The following is a 14,808-nucleotide window of genomic DNA, read 5'->3' as shown; positions in this document are numbered from 1 at the left end:
AGTGTTTATTTTCGAAAGGAAAAATGATAAAATTTAAGATAATTATGCTTATTCATTTTTTATTCAAATCAAACTATTTCTTGTAAATGAATCGATGGTACTTATTTGAAATTTTAAGGCACTTCTTAGAAATCAATTGCATTGTAAATGTTCGTAAAAAAGATTTTCTCGTTTGTTTGATAGAGTTGAATTACGAATAACAAAATTGAAAATTAAACAATTTTCTTTTTATAATGTATCTATTTGCTTTTTTCTTAAATGTACACATAAAGAATAATGGCTTATGTGCAAAAAATGCTATTATTTGGTTTCCATAGCGGCGAAATAAATAATGAAACTTTTGTTCCATCTATAAAACATTTTTTTTTTGTTGCCAAAATATCTATTGGCGTAATTTTTTTACACAACTCTTCTTAACTAGAATATTGATTAATTTAGTAAAAATAAATTTAATTTAGCAAAAATTAATTTAATTTAGTAATTAACAAAATTTCAAACAGTAAGAAATTTTGCATTTTTTGTGAAAGTGCTTTTTTTCCATTTTATTTCTACTCAAACAATACGATAAGTCTCAGAGCAGTATCTTAAAAGATTTTAACATCCATACGAAACATAAATATGACCTTGAATATTGAAATATTAGTTTTATAAATCAATTAAAGTAACAATAAAATTTTCCATCCCTCCTTGCTATTGTCTTGCGTATTTTTAGTTTTTAACTAAATGTATTTCAAAGAAACATTCGAACAGCTGAAAAGACAACAATTCAAGAACCACTTACAATAACACTTTTTTAATTATAAAATTGCCGAAATAAAACAAACTATCTGAAACAAAACAAATAACACTTTCTCTCTTCTAAACGACGTTACTCTAACAGAGTCAGTAATAAGCAATATAAGTATAAGCTACGAAAGCTTGTCGGTTCATTCATTAAAATCGTCTTAGAATCACTTAAATTCTTTAGCAAATCACTAAAAAAAAAAAATTAAAAAAAAAAACCCACAAGGTACCGTGTTCAAAAAAAAAGAGAAACACCCTGAGTAACTTTTGATCTAATGATCTGATCTTCACGTTCTAAGAACTCAATCTCGACTGTTCGAGGGAGTGACCTCAAATATACTAATTAATCACTTCAGAAGATGTTTTAAGTTGTAAAATCTTACGCGAAATTTTACTTTCTCTTAATAACCGTATCTTCTTTTTGACGGATTTTGATTTCTGACCCCAAAAATATTCGGTATCTGGGAAATGTGGTCCCAATAGTTTGGTCAAGAGAACGGTCCAAAGTTTGGTCCCCTTAATGTTAATTTTACCTTTTGTGAATTTTGCTGTGTCTTGAGAACTTTTTACAATGTGTAAATTTTTTACATAATTCTAAAGAATGTAATTTTACACGAAAAATACGAAATTCGAGCAAAATCTGTCGAATAGTTCCTGAAAAACCAAATTTTAAAATAATGTATATTTAAAGTTCGGCTTTACGTGAACAATTTAACCGATTGCGCTCAAATTTTGTAGTGTGCATGTAAAATATTACATTCTTTAAAATGATTTAAAAATTGTATAGCTTACAATTAAAAAAATTAGGCTGAAATTAAGTAAAAAATAATAAATATTTACTAAAATTTTTTTGCATGGGATTATTTTTAGATAACAAATTTTATATTTTCGGTAAAAAAAAATTTCAATTCGATTAAAAAGTTCTCGAGATATGGCGAATTACGCAAAAAGTAAAATTAACATTAGGAAGAAACATTAAAATTGAAAAGCAATCCAAACTTTAGATTGCTTTTCAGGATAAACTATGTGGACCACATGTAATAAATATGGTTCCCAGAGCCGAGGTGGCTCAAGGGATAAAGCTTTCACCTCCCAATGAGATGAACCGGGTTCGAAGCCCAGCACTGGCAGGTCGATACGAATTCAGCACCCGGCTAGCATTGACCGCAATGCTGACGTAAAATATCCCAAATGGTAAACGGATCATGGGTTAGAGTCCCCTTGCTGGCAGTCTAACCGTGGGAGGTTTTCGTGGTTTTTCTCTCCATGCAACGCATACGCTGGTTAGTTCCACCAAAAGTCTTCCACGAAGGCAAATTTCTCCCAATACTTGATCAGACAGTTCCCTTGTCTTCTCGATTGGGTTTAAAATTACGAGGCTGCGAAGTTGAACATTAGTAGTCATAAACCCGAAATTGGTTCGGCTGTTCAACAACGATTATAAAATAAAAAAATGGTTTTCATATGTAATTGCTGAATGACATGTACAAACTATGCAAAACATAAGAAGCTACTAAGTGTCAAAAAATGACGATAATATATAATAGAAGCGTTGTAAGAATTTAAAATAAATTTTTCAAAACTGTCTTTGATAATAAGAGCTTCTTTATAAAATTAAATAAATAAAATATGTTTACTATTATAATGCATGCTTTCAATAAAATATTGATTGTTACAGTATTTTTCATGAGAATGTAACTAAAATGCGTTATCGAGAAACTTAATCGGAGACAATTCTTGCGTGTGCATGATAAATTAAGAAATAAGCAAAAGTATATTTTAAAAAATTATAATTTACATCTTTTTCAATTAGTGCTATGAAATAAATAAACCTTATTGTGTTTTTAACGGCAACCTTTTCTTTAGATAATGGGTATTATTTAATGTTTTTATTCACAAAATTCTTAAATAGTTGATTAGATTGTAATTTTAAAATTGTTTAAGATTCCATTAATATATTTTATGTAAAATAATTAGAAAGTAAACTTTGTCATTTACTTATTTTAATACGTCACCGTTTTCTTTTACCAAGGGCATTGAAAAATGAGGTACAGCAAAGCAATATTACTGTAGACGTCGTTTGAAATTTATTTCCACTCATTTCAGCATCAAACCTTGGTCATAGGAAAGAATAAAAATATCTTTAGAGCATTTTAACACGTTTTCCAAAAACGTGAATTTGCCGTCGTGAAAAGTTTTCACCACGGCATCATATTATGCCAAATACGATGCAGAAAATAAAAAGGCTTTGTTTCGCTCACAACCATCAACAGAAAGATTCTTGGTAAATCCAAAAGAGCATTTGCATTCCTTTTTCAACAAAGCAATTCGATTAACTTCAAATATTATCTCTATCGTTTATACACCTCCTAGAAGAAAGAAGGCCTCAGCACGAATTAATTTAGTAGTCCGACGTAACGAATATAAACTGCGCAGTGGATGAAAAATAAGAAAGATGTCACTACGTTCGGACTACTAAGATGCGCAGTGGTGGTTAATAAGGAAGATGTCATTACGTTTGGACTACTAAAGGATCAAATTTCTTGTTTATGGTATTCCGTGCTGAGGCCTTCTCTCTTCTAGGATGTATTGCTTCATACCGACTGCAATTGTAACAAATCGTCTCTTGCTGATGTTTAACGCATGGGTGTTTCTTTCCTTCGTACTATGTTTCAACAATTAAGGCCCTGGATACGTAGCGTAACTAGGTAATCCAGAGCTTTAGCAACAACCGGCGATTGTCGTCGCACTGGTTTCAAGAATTGGATGTGGTTAAATTTTCGTCGATATTCCAGACCCAGAAAGTCGATCCGATTCATTTATATTGATGCAGAGCAAGTAGTCCCAAAATAGTAAGTGCGCCAAAAACATCGATAAAGTGAGCCAAAGGGTGAGTTTGGCGAAGTTCCCTCTTGCTGTAAGGGTTGCACCCAATTAGGAATCAGTAGAAGTTTTGCCTAGCCGTTGGAAGGTGACTACATTTAGATATGACGCCCTGGTGAGTAATCCTAGCTTCTTTCCCCCTTTTGTATTACTTATTGTTATGGTATCAATATGTAATCAAGAATATTTTAAATCATTAAATTCTTAATTTAACGTTAATATGTGTAATAAATTTTTAACTCAAATTAACATGATACATACTAAAGTGATATCAAAAGTTGTATCAATATATCTATTCTCATAAGGAAAATGCGATCCTTTTAAAAATCAAAACTTATTTTCTATAAAAAGATAAGCTAATTAAGTAATAAAAACGTGAGGTCAAAAATATAACGCAAAATAAAAACAATTTAATACAAAATCTATATATATATATTTAAAAATTAATGTCTGTTTGCCCCTGTGTAGTGACCGGGTGCGAAGGAATAGACCCAATGCAGCTTATGCATGTCGAAAAAGGCGACTAAAATGGATACCCGGTGTCTGGGGGTATAACCGGGCACCCTGCCTCTGGGGATTATATCAGGGGACTGGTCCTCCAGGTTAGGGGTTGGGCATGGTGTTGACACCTCTACCCTGTAAAAACTTCTTGTTACGAAATCCTTAGAAGAATTGAGATGGGCTGACTCAGTGGAGTCTGATTTTCTCGCAATTGATGAAAAGAATTGGAGATCAAAGATAAATCGGAAGTCGTCATGGAAAAATCTTCAGAGGAAGGCTTTGGCTCACATTGTGCTGTCTGGCCAATTATGATGATGAATGTCTGTTTGTGTGTTCTTTATGGGCAATTTTTACAACCATGAAAAATTTGCACATCATGATCACGCCTTTTCACACCATTCGTTAAATATTTTCTTTTCCCAAAACACCAGCGTTGATGAACTTATGTTATCGTTTAAAGATTATTCGCCTTTAAATACAAGTTGGCGAGGGTTTGCTGTTTTGTTCAACACTGCTATGCATTTACTGAAACAAAAGTTCTGCTTAAAAAATATGCATGCATACTTTTAGTTGGGTTATAAGAAGGATATATTTATATTTTAGTTTTAAGTCCCTTTAAACAGTTTTAAATAATTTTATAACGTATAATTTCTATCCGCTTCGGTTCTAATTAGCCTAGTGTGGATTGGTCTATATTTTCAGTGTACTGCACATATGTTTGATTTACAAACTAATTTTATTTCAAGAATTAGTGTACATATATGTATCCTAAATTAATGATTCTTACTTTATATAGTCTCTTAAAAATAACTTTACTCATTCTTATGTGTATCTTATCTTATTTTAATTATAAAGATTTAATATCTCCACTCATTCTTACATGTATCTTACTGTAATTATAAAGATTTATTAACTTTACTCATTCTTATGTGTATTTTATTTTATTTATAAAGATTTGTGTTATTGAATACCAAATAAAAAATTCAAAATAAAAAACAATATTTTTAAAAACCACGTTTTTGTAGTAGAGAATAATAATTAAAAAAAAATTTTAAAAACGAAAAACGTGGGGCGCATGAATAAAAAACGTGGGGCGCATACATAACAGTAATGTTATATTAGTGTGTGTATGTGTGCTCTTGAGAATATGTGTATGTATATCTGTAATTGTAATTGTATCTGAATGTAGATGTGGAATATGTTTGTGTATATGCATATGTATGTAGCTGTGCATGTGTATAGAAAATGTGTATATATATGGGTATATGTTCTGTTATGTATTTCATTCGCCCCACGTTTTTCGTTTTTCAATTTTTTATTTAATTATTATTCTCCACTACAAAAACGTGATTTTTAAAAATATTGTTTTTTATTTTGAATTTTTTTATTTTAAAATATAATTTTTTAAAAATTATTACTTTTTAATTATTATTATTCACTACAAAAAACGTGGTTTTTAAAAATATATATTTTTATTTAGATTATTTTTCTTAGTCAAGAGTAGTCAAGACTACTACAAGACCACTACTAAAATAATAGAACTTTCATTTTAAATTAGGGATACGAAAATCTTTATAGAAAAACAATACCTTTACGACTTTCATTAGTTTTATGCTGATGACAACCAAAAAGATCTGGAAATGAATGAGGAAAAACTGGATCCTACCACGTGATTTTTAAGCCAATAAAAATACTCCGACAGTAAAAATCTTTTCACCTGACATGTAATACTAATTCGAAATAATGGAATCGACAACAAAAGACAATCTCGAAAATGATTTTTTTTTTAAATTTTAATTTTATTTTACTTTGTATGTCTTTTTTCTCTTCATTTTCATGCATTGTCATCCAATTCTGAACTATGCGCCAAATTTGAAGTTTGTGGCTAGTCGGGAAGTTAGTTTAAAATCGATTGCAAAATTCCACCCGGACAGACATACACGAAGGCAAGTTTATATAAACGTGGTAAAATAGTATCAGCTACTTTACACAGAATAGTGCTAGGTACATTTCTGTTGTTTCACTAGGCCAGGAACTATCCAAGGTTCTACACCACTTAGATGCAAAGTAGTTGCCACCATTTCTGGTGCTAAGATACACTTATTTTGTTGTTACAAAAGCCACTTGCCAATGCTCGCAAGCCTGATATGGGAATCCAAGCTGTCTTAAGGCAGAGGTTGTTTCTCGTTTTTCAGTGGCGTTATCTATGGCCGAGAATACAACTTTAGCAACACTCGTCATAGCCCTTTTTACGCGTAGGACTCATTCATTCATCCACAGATCGTAATTTAGACCTGAACCAGAGAACAATCAATCTTCAATTCAGTATCCCCAGAGGTATTGATTTGCTATATGACCAGTCACCATTTAATAGGCAGGGATCCTTTCGCCGGCGGGATTCGAGTGCGCCTGATCTAATGATGCTGTTTTGGCCCCCCGCGCTTAAAAGGAAATATGTTTGTTGCCATTAAGCGGGTCTGAAGGTACTTTCAATCACTTGCAACAGGCACAGTGTAACAAAGATATTGTCTTGGGTCGCATCACCGTTTCGTTCGGTTTGAAACTGTCTATGGGGTACTCAAAATGCATTAACAAAAAAAAATTTTTTTTTCTTTTCATTCTTTGTAATTGAAGAAAGGAAATAGGTAAATTCAATAAGTCAAAATACACCCTAAACATCAGCTAAGAATCAAACTTTATTAAATATGTAACATGTCACAGATTCTGAAGTAAAAGGTTCTGCTTCATTCATAATAATTCTAGAGGCAAATTTGTTTTCATTTTTAGCAAGGCATTTCAATAAGAGTTCCGAAGGTTTGTTTTTAAAAATTTCATTCTTATAGTTTCTATCAAATGTTCTCGATGTACGAGCTTTAAAAAATGTGTTTTGTTTTTTCTCCTTTGATGCAATTTCAAAACTTTTCAGTAGGTTAAAGTGCACTAAAATAGCTAAGAATCAAATTTATCCGAACCTGAAATTTTGCGTCAGGCACTAAAATAAATAGGTTCTATTTCCCTCATAGTCTTCAACAGACTTCACGATAAATCCAGAGACAAATTTGTTTCGTTTTTTAACGCATTGCTTTGGCTATAAATTTGAAATTTTGTTTCTTGAGAATCTTCATTTCTTCGGGTTCTCTTTATTCTCAAACTTTAAAAATAAACATTTCCTTTTTTCCTATTTAATTGCAGGACAAGTATGCAATAAGTTAATGTGCACTAAGAACAACCAAATTCTTCTTGCAACACTCCGCAAGCACTAAACTAAACTTGAATTTACCTCATAGACTTTATGACAAATCAAGAGGGATTTTCTTTTTCATTTTTAACACATTTTTGCAACGATAGATCTTAAGTTTTGTTTCTTCCGGATCTCTCAATTCTCAAGTCGTTAAAAAAAAAAATTTTTTTTTCTTCTTTAATTACAGAAAAATTATGCAATAAGTTAATATGCACTAAAAACAGCTAAGAATCAAAGTTCTTCTAATTTGTATCACTCCGCAAGCACCGAAATAAACATGTTTCATTTACCTCATAGCTTTTAATCGAGTTTATAGCAAATCAAGGGTCAAGTATTCTTTTTTTTAAACTCGACAAAATATAACAACGATAAATCCTCTAAGTTTTGTTTTTTAAGTTTATTTCTTCAGGATATATCAATTCTAAGCCGTTAAGGAAATTTTATTTCCCTCTACTTTAATTGCAGAAGAAGTATGCAATAAGTTAATGTACACCCAAAACAGCTAAGAATCAAACTTCTTTTAATTTGTAACATGCCGCAAGCACTAAAACAAACAGGTTCCATTTCACTCATAGCTTTCAACAGAGAAATACGTTGCAAATTCGTTCCATTTCTTTACAAAATATCAAGATAATAAATATGAAATTTTGCTTTTATGTGATTCATTTCTTCGGGTACTCTTGATGCACAAGCTATTAAAGAAACTAATAACGTTCCATTGATAGAAACTGTTAGAACAGCTTCGATAATTGCCACTTTTCCAGGTAAGAATTCAGTTTCGTCTAAAACTACCACTAAAACTGTGAACAGACCAGTAAAAAAATTTAACATTATTAGGAAGATAGGGATTTTGATGCAGTTGTCCAAAGCTTCGCAGCAATCAATTATCGATTGGTATTTTCGAATGCTCTCATACATGCTACCATGAAGATGACATTCTTGTATGATTTTGCCTTGATATTTCAATGCCCGGCTCAGATCGTAGGTAATGAGAGAAAATATCAGTTGGCATATTGAAGGAATAAAATACCTCCCGGTAAAATACACTGTCATGAATATAAACACTAAAAAACGCTCCAAATATTTATTTAAAAAAATATCTTTTCTCCCCAAGAACCAGAAGGCAATGAAATCTCTACGTTTTGAGTGCGCCAAAGCCATTTCGATATTCATAGGTAAAGTAAACCAAACTGGTGTCAATATAATAAAAACAACTAAAATATTGATTATGAAGCTATCCTTTATCTTAAGGATTCGTTTTATTTCGGACAGTTTTAGTAAGAATTTATAAAAATGTCTGGATCTGATTCGCATATGATGCCAAGCTGCTATAGACAAAGTAGCACAGGATAGCCCGACTACATTTATTTTCCTAGACAAAGTACTTGCATCATTTGGCAATTGAGAAATCATTGTGTAGATATATATTACGTGTATGCACATACTGTTAAACGTAAACAATTCTTTGAAATAGTCCCGTGCACTTAAAACATTCGACCGCTTATAGGCAAAGTTCCAATTGAATCCAATTAATGGCAAAACAGTAATCATAATATTTTTCTTTTTCAATGACCAAGCACTATTCACTGAGTTGTTTGTGGAAGTAAAAATTAAATTTTCTTTGATATTAAAACGCTGCATGACTTCAAATATAAATGAAATTTGAAAACTATCCACTATAGGCTACTATTTACATTTTAAAAAATCTTCATACTATAATCTTCATATTTTTATACAGCAATAAAAATCTTCCTACTATTGCACATTTTTTGTCCGCTAGTTGAGACTGTCTTAAATCAATAACCTATTTAATTAGCACAATAACATTTGGGAAGTGACAGATGGGAATATCAGCGTAACTGAAATGTATTTCCTGCATTACTTGATTGATTCATTACATTAGTTAATACGCATAATCGATATTAACTTCTTTTCTTAAATTTTTTCGTTTTTCAATTGGTACATTAACTTTTTTGAGCTTGCTTTTTTTTAATTTAGGTTTTGCAAGTAGGAAAAAAAACAGTTTGAGTACCGTAATTAAACGTAGAGCTTTAAGAGTATTTTTCATGTAGATTATCTTGCTAGTTTAGCGAGTGAGAAAACGGACAAATATTTTAAGTATTTAAAACGATATTAAAATTATTTGCTACTATAGTGCGTGCAAGGAAAACACAGACCGAAAGTAAACAAATAGGTTTCCAGAATCTTTTTTAAATGGCGGGCACTTGGGGTTTGTCCCATTGGCCACAGAAATGCCAGAACTGCTACTCTCTTCTCGTTACCCAGTTACCTGTGGCGATGCCACGACGGTGGAGCAGCGTCGCCCACGTCACACAACCACCAACCCCTTTATAGGGCGGGTCACATTCACACAGAGGAAAGGACATTTTGTTATGGGAACATGGAGGACTTTGCGATTCGACAGAATTTTAACGTGCATCAGTCACAAAGTTTACGGCATGTCTTCAGTCGGCGGGGTTCGAACCCACGAACTCTAGGACATGGGCCCAGCTCCCTACCGATCAGGCAAGGCCGTAACCAGGATATTTTTTCGGGGGGGGGGATATGATAAGAAGCAAGGACAGTTTCAGACATGTAAAGTAGGAGAAAAACATTGTAACAAATATTGTTTATTCTGTTGTTTGAAAAAAGTTAAACAAGTAGTTAAAAAATATTACATAATAATTATTTTTCAATTAATATTGCATAATAATTATAATCAATTTGTAAACAAAGTTTACAAAGACATGCGACGGGGAATTGAAGAAAATTTTTCGATTACTTTTTTAGGACAAATCGGAATATCCCGAAATATGCTTAATAAAGTTAGCCCTGCTAGCCTTTCTTCTTTAGTAGCATTTCTTGTTGCTGTTTTTACGCGTTTAAGAGTAGAAAAAGTTCTTTCTGCAGTTGCTGTGGTGATTGGCAACGTAGCCAATATTGATAACAAGTAATAAATGTTTGGGAAAAAGATACTGTCACATTCGTCCATTTCTGAAAGTGCCGTTCCCGTATCTGGTCTACTAAGGGGCTCACGCAGGTTCCACTTTGATGCCCATACTTCCATTTCTCCCATGAGGTTTTCGATGTCAATGAAATCTACGTAGATTCAGAAATTGCATAAATTAATATGCTGAAAAACAATTGATTTCGGGAGAGAAGTCTAACCGAAGGAAAGATGAGGCACAAGGTCAAGTGAAGTTGATGCACTAGCGAAGGTGGTGTACTGGGAAAAAGTTTGATTCCACAGTTTTTGTTTTTCTTTTTACTGAGAGGCTCAAAGAAAGACTAAAAAGTTTGAATCCCAGAATTTCGGGGGGGGGGATTTGTCCCGACGATCCCTCCCGGCACCGGGCCTGTATGCCGGCCCTAAAATTATACTAAAAATGGATAACAATTTAAAATCATTCCTTTCTCTGCTTTCTTAAAACGTGATTTCTGACTCAATTTCACAGGACTGTTTCGTTCTCCATCGTTGTACGAGTCAGCAGAACGAACAAATCACAATAAAAATTCTAACAAATATTCGCCGCCTGCGTAGCGCCAAGCCAAACATGGGATTGACGCCGCCTGGTGGCGCATTTCTTTTTAATCAATCTTTCCGCTAAACGGACAGCCGTTAATGAAAACTGTTTTCTTTTTTATTGTTCCTTGTTCTTTTTTCCCGCCATTGGAAAAAAGAAAAATATTAACAATTTGCTTCGATTTCATTATCAACATTGCTGGCGCTGATCAAAGAGAGTCAGAACTGAACCTTACCATCATGAATAAATTTGACAGACTCGCAACAATTATGAAATTAACATATTAAACATTAAAAAAAGCGTTTTTACGTGGAACGGAAGAGGTTTCGAAATGTAGTTTCATCCTATAATTCAGAAAATGCTGATTAAGCAAAATAATAACTACTAAATTAATAAATTTAGTAGAAATCCACATGCATTACCATAGATTAACATGAGACACAAGAATAAAGAGAATTAGACATCAAGGATCTTTTAATTTTCTCAGATTAAAGAGATGTTTCTGTTCATCTGTATTTAAAGAGAAGTGCAAAATTTAAGAAAATTTATTTTCTAAAAAAACATAACCAGATTTTATTTATAAAATTTTATCAAATAACATGGAATGAGACATCAATTAAAATATCACAGATAAATATTTTATTATGCAAATGATCATACTTTATTTATTTTACAAGTTATTTGCATAAAATATTAGCATAAATTAAAGACAAGGGTTTATGTAAACAAACATATCAAAAATACTTCTAAAATTCACATTACATGCATTTTATAAATTTATACATTTCATGGTAAAAACCATACAATATTAACACGCAGTTCATAACTTCTTTAGGGCATGTTTGTGAAGAATAATTCTTGTTTAAATTTTTGTCTCTATATAAATAGGAAAACATTGTACTGCTGATTTTTCATGAACTATTTTGAAGAAATATTATTTAGGTATTATTTTTCGTAAAAAAAATATTTATCAAGTTTGCTTTAACTCAATATGCAAAAAACGAATGTTAATTGACTACCCTTAAATATATTCCACAAATTAGAATTATGTTTCACAAAGAAGAAAAAAAACTTCATACTTCTTTTGTTGATATTAGCCTATTTAGAAATGAGTTGTGAAACTGAATTTAATTACAATTATTAATTTATTTAAACTACTGTCTACGTTCTTGAAATCAGCATATTGCATCTCTCTTATAATACTGACTTGGCTATGCTGGTTCCTATCATAAGACGAACTAGTCCAGAATTCTATTTAATTTATTTTCTAGGCGTGCGTATCAAATTTAATTTGATACTTTAATTTGCTGCAAAGAAATCTTTTTCTTTAAAATAAGTAAAATATTTAGAACCGGTAAAAAAATGAACTTTATCAATTTGAAATCATTTTTTTTTCTCATAATTTTTACGGTTATTGTTGTGCAATTATTCAGCGAAGGGTTATAAAATGAAACAGAATATACATATGTAACTGCAAATTATAAAACATGAATGACTTCAGAAAAGAAAATAGGAACATAATTTCAAATAACTTTACCTTTTTTATCTATAATAATTATCCAGTATGACAAAATAAAGTTAGAGTCCCGCATTGTTGTAGAAAACCTACTATTGTAATCTGTAACAGTTAAATCAAGCGACAAAATGGAATAACAGTAATTATTTATTAGAATAAAAAAACTTGATGAGGCAAAAATATTTTTCTTGCATGTTGAAACTATATAATAAAATAGAAAGATATTTGGAAATTCTTGTTCAATTCTTCAAAAACAGATATTATAATCTTAACGCATCAATCTCATTTAGTTTATCAACAAAATTTAGTTTCTTCTTATGCTCTTATATTTTTAATATAATTATTTTTTTGTTTATTAATCCTATTGTTTGTTTTATGAATCCAATTGTTTGTTTAATCAATAATATTCTATGAAATTTATCAATAATATTATTAAACTTATCAATCCTATTATTATTGGCAGTTTTTATAAGCTTTCTCACATTCTGAAACGCGAAATTTTGTTAGAAAAAAGTTAGCAATATTTAACTAACAATGTTATATTCAAAATGAAACTTTAGCTTGAATAGAATTAGGTAATTAACAAAAGAATGCATGGCGGAATTAACTAATAAAATTTATGAAACAATTACACACAAAATGTGTAAATGTTTTCCCAGTTGATATATAATCCAGCAACCATTTGAAATAGAAACTTATAATCAAAATAAGATAATCAGTAAATTACTCTTTAACATACAGTAATTCCTTATCAACAAAACTAAGCATTAAAGTATCTTTAAATAGTTTCGTTTTATTGCTTACTTTAGAGTGGAAAAAAAATAAAAGATAAATTTTTTTAAAGGATGCAAAAAAAAACAATAATAATGATTGCGTAATTGAGGAAAATCCCCACCATAGTTATTTGATATTCTGAACATTTAAACTTGAAAATCTTACACAAAATTTTAGAATCTAGATTTTAACTAATGTTCTATAATAAATTTGATTTAGATACATTTATAATACTTCAGAGTTAGAGGTAAATTACAAAATAAAGTATTTCAATATAAAGAAATTTGATCATGTTCCCCAAACATTTAAATGTAAGAAGGCAGTAATATTTGAAATACTCTCCACAAAGGGAAAAAGTGAAAATCACAATTTCAAATTGTAAAAATGTAATAATTACACATTAAACTTAATTTAATTTTCTTAAGAAATTACAAAATGTTTTATACAATACTTACACAGCATGTTCGGATTTAAAACATACATTAAACATTTGTTAAAATCAAGTTACAAACACAGCCTATGAGAAAGAAGCTGTAAAATATGACAAAACATCCATCGCCATTACTGGAATGAACCCGAACTAGCGGTTGCAGTTACCCAAATTTTTATAATTTTCTTTTACTGAGCATACCTAAAATAATAAAACAAAATCTTTATTTTTCGGTAAAAATGCTATCAAGAGTAATTTTTTTTAAATATTCTGATAATATTTAATTTTTTTATTTATTTTACTATTATATATTACTGTTTTAATAGTTTGAATTGGAGAAAAAAAAATTATGAAAAGAGAAGCTAAAATTTTAATTGATGACGTTGTAATTTCAATTTTTAAGTAAAATGCAGAAAAAATAGAAAACATTCCAAAATGCCTGTTGACAAGGTCAAAAAACGTATATATAGGCTCCCGATCTTGAGAAAATTAAAGTCAGATGTCAGTTGAGGTTTTTATCTTTCCAAAATTGATCGTTAGCATACTATATAACTAAAATACTTAGATGCCTTTGAATCGCAGAAGATCTTTACTTTTTTCGAGGCTTGACCTTGTGACTTCTGCGATACCTTAGTTTCTTAGCCCCCCTTTGACTGTAGGATCATTTGTTACTGAATCGACCGTGCTGAAACCTCTTACTCCCAACTGTTGGAATGTAAAATGCCATACTGCGTGTGGTCCTTGCATAATAAAGGCCCCTGCCCTCGATATGCTCCCAAGGAGAGGGATTGGATTGAAGTGTCCCATTGCATGATCCTTGGCCAAAGAATACCCAAGGCATGATCTCTACTTTCACCGGTAACTTTTCATACCTCTATCCGTGTGACTTTCTCATTCAGGGTCAGCTTAAAGGAATAGTATCTGTGGACAAATCGGAGGATCTCATAGCGGGGATTGTCGTTGCTTCCTTCGTCCAAATGTATTTGGTAGTTAGCAAATTTGAAGTTTGATTTCATGGTAAATATTTGACATATATATATATATATATATATATATATATATATATATATATATATATATATATATATATATATATATATATATATATATATATATATATATATATATATATATATATATATATATATATATATAT

The 14,808-nt window shown here is 30.8% G+C and overlaps 1 protein-coding gene across 1 annotated transcript in view; it reads right to left on the bottom strand.

The window, feature by feature from the left end:
* Positions 1 to 11,556: 11,556 nt before the first annotated feature.
* LOC107453123 (ceramide synthase 1) overlaps positions 11,557 to 14,808 on the bottom strand; it is a 34,920-nt gene continuing 31,668 nt past the window's right edge. Inside the window, exon 7 of the mRNA XM_071178850.2 lies at positions 11,557 to 13,853. The gene's annotated coding sequence lies outside the window, so the exon portion shown is untranslated. The remainder of the gene's footprint in view (positions 13,854 to 14,808) is intronic.

This window comes from Parasteatoda tepidariorum, chromosome 6 (assembly GCF_982258835.1).
Source record: "Parasteatoda tepidariorum strain Cologne lab strain chromosome 6, Ptep-v5.0, whole genome shotgun sequence".
NCBI classification, from domain to species: Eukaryota; Metazoa; Arthropoda; class Arachnida; order Araneae; family Theridiidae; genus Parasteatoda; species Parasteatoda tepidariorum.
Note: the sequence above shows the minus strand (reverse complement) of the source record. Positions and strands in the feature narration are given on the sequence as shown.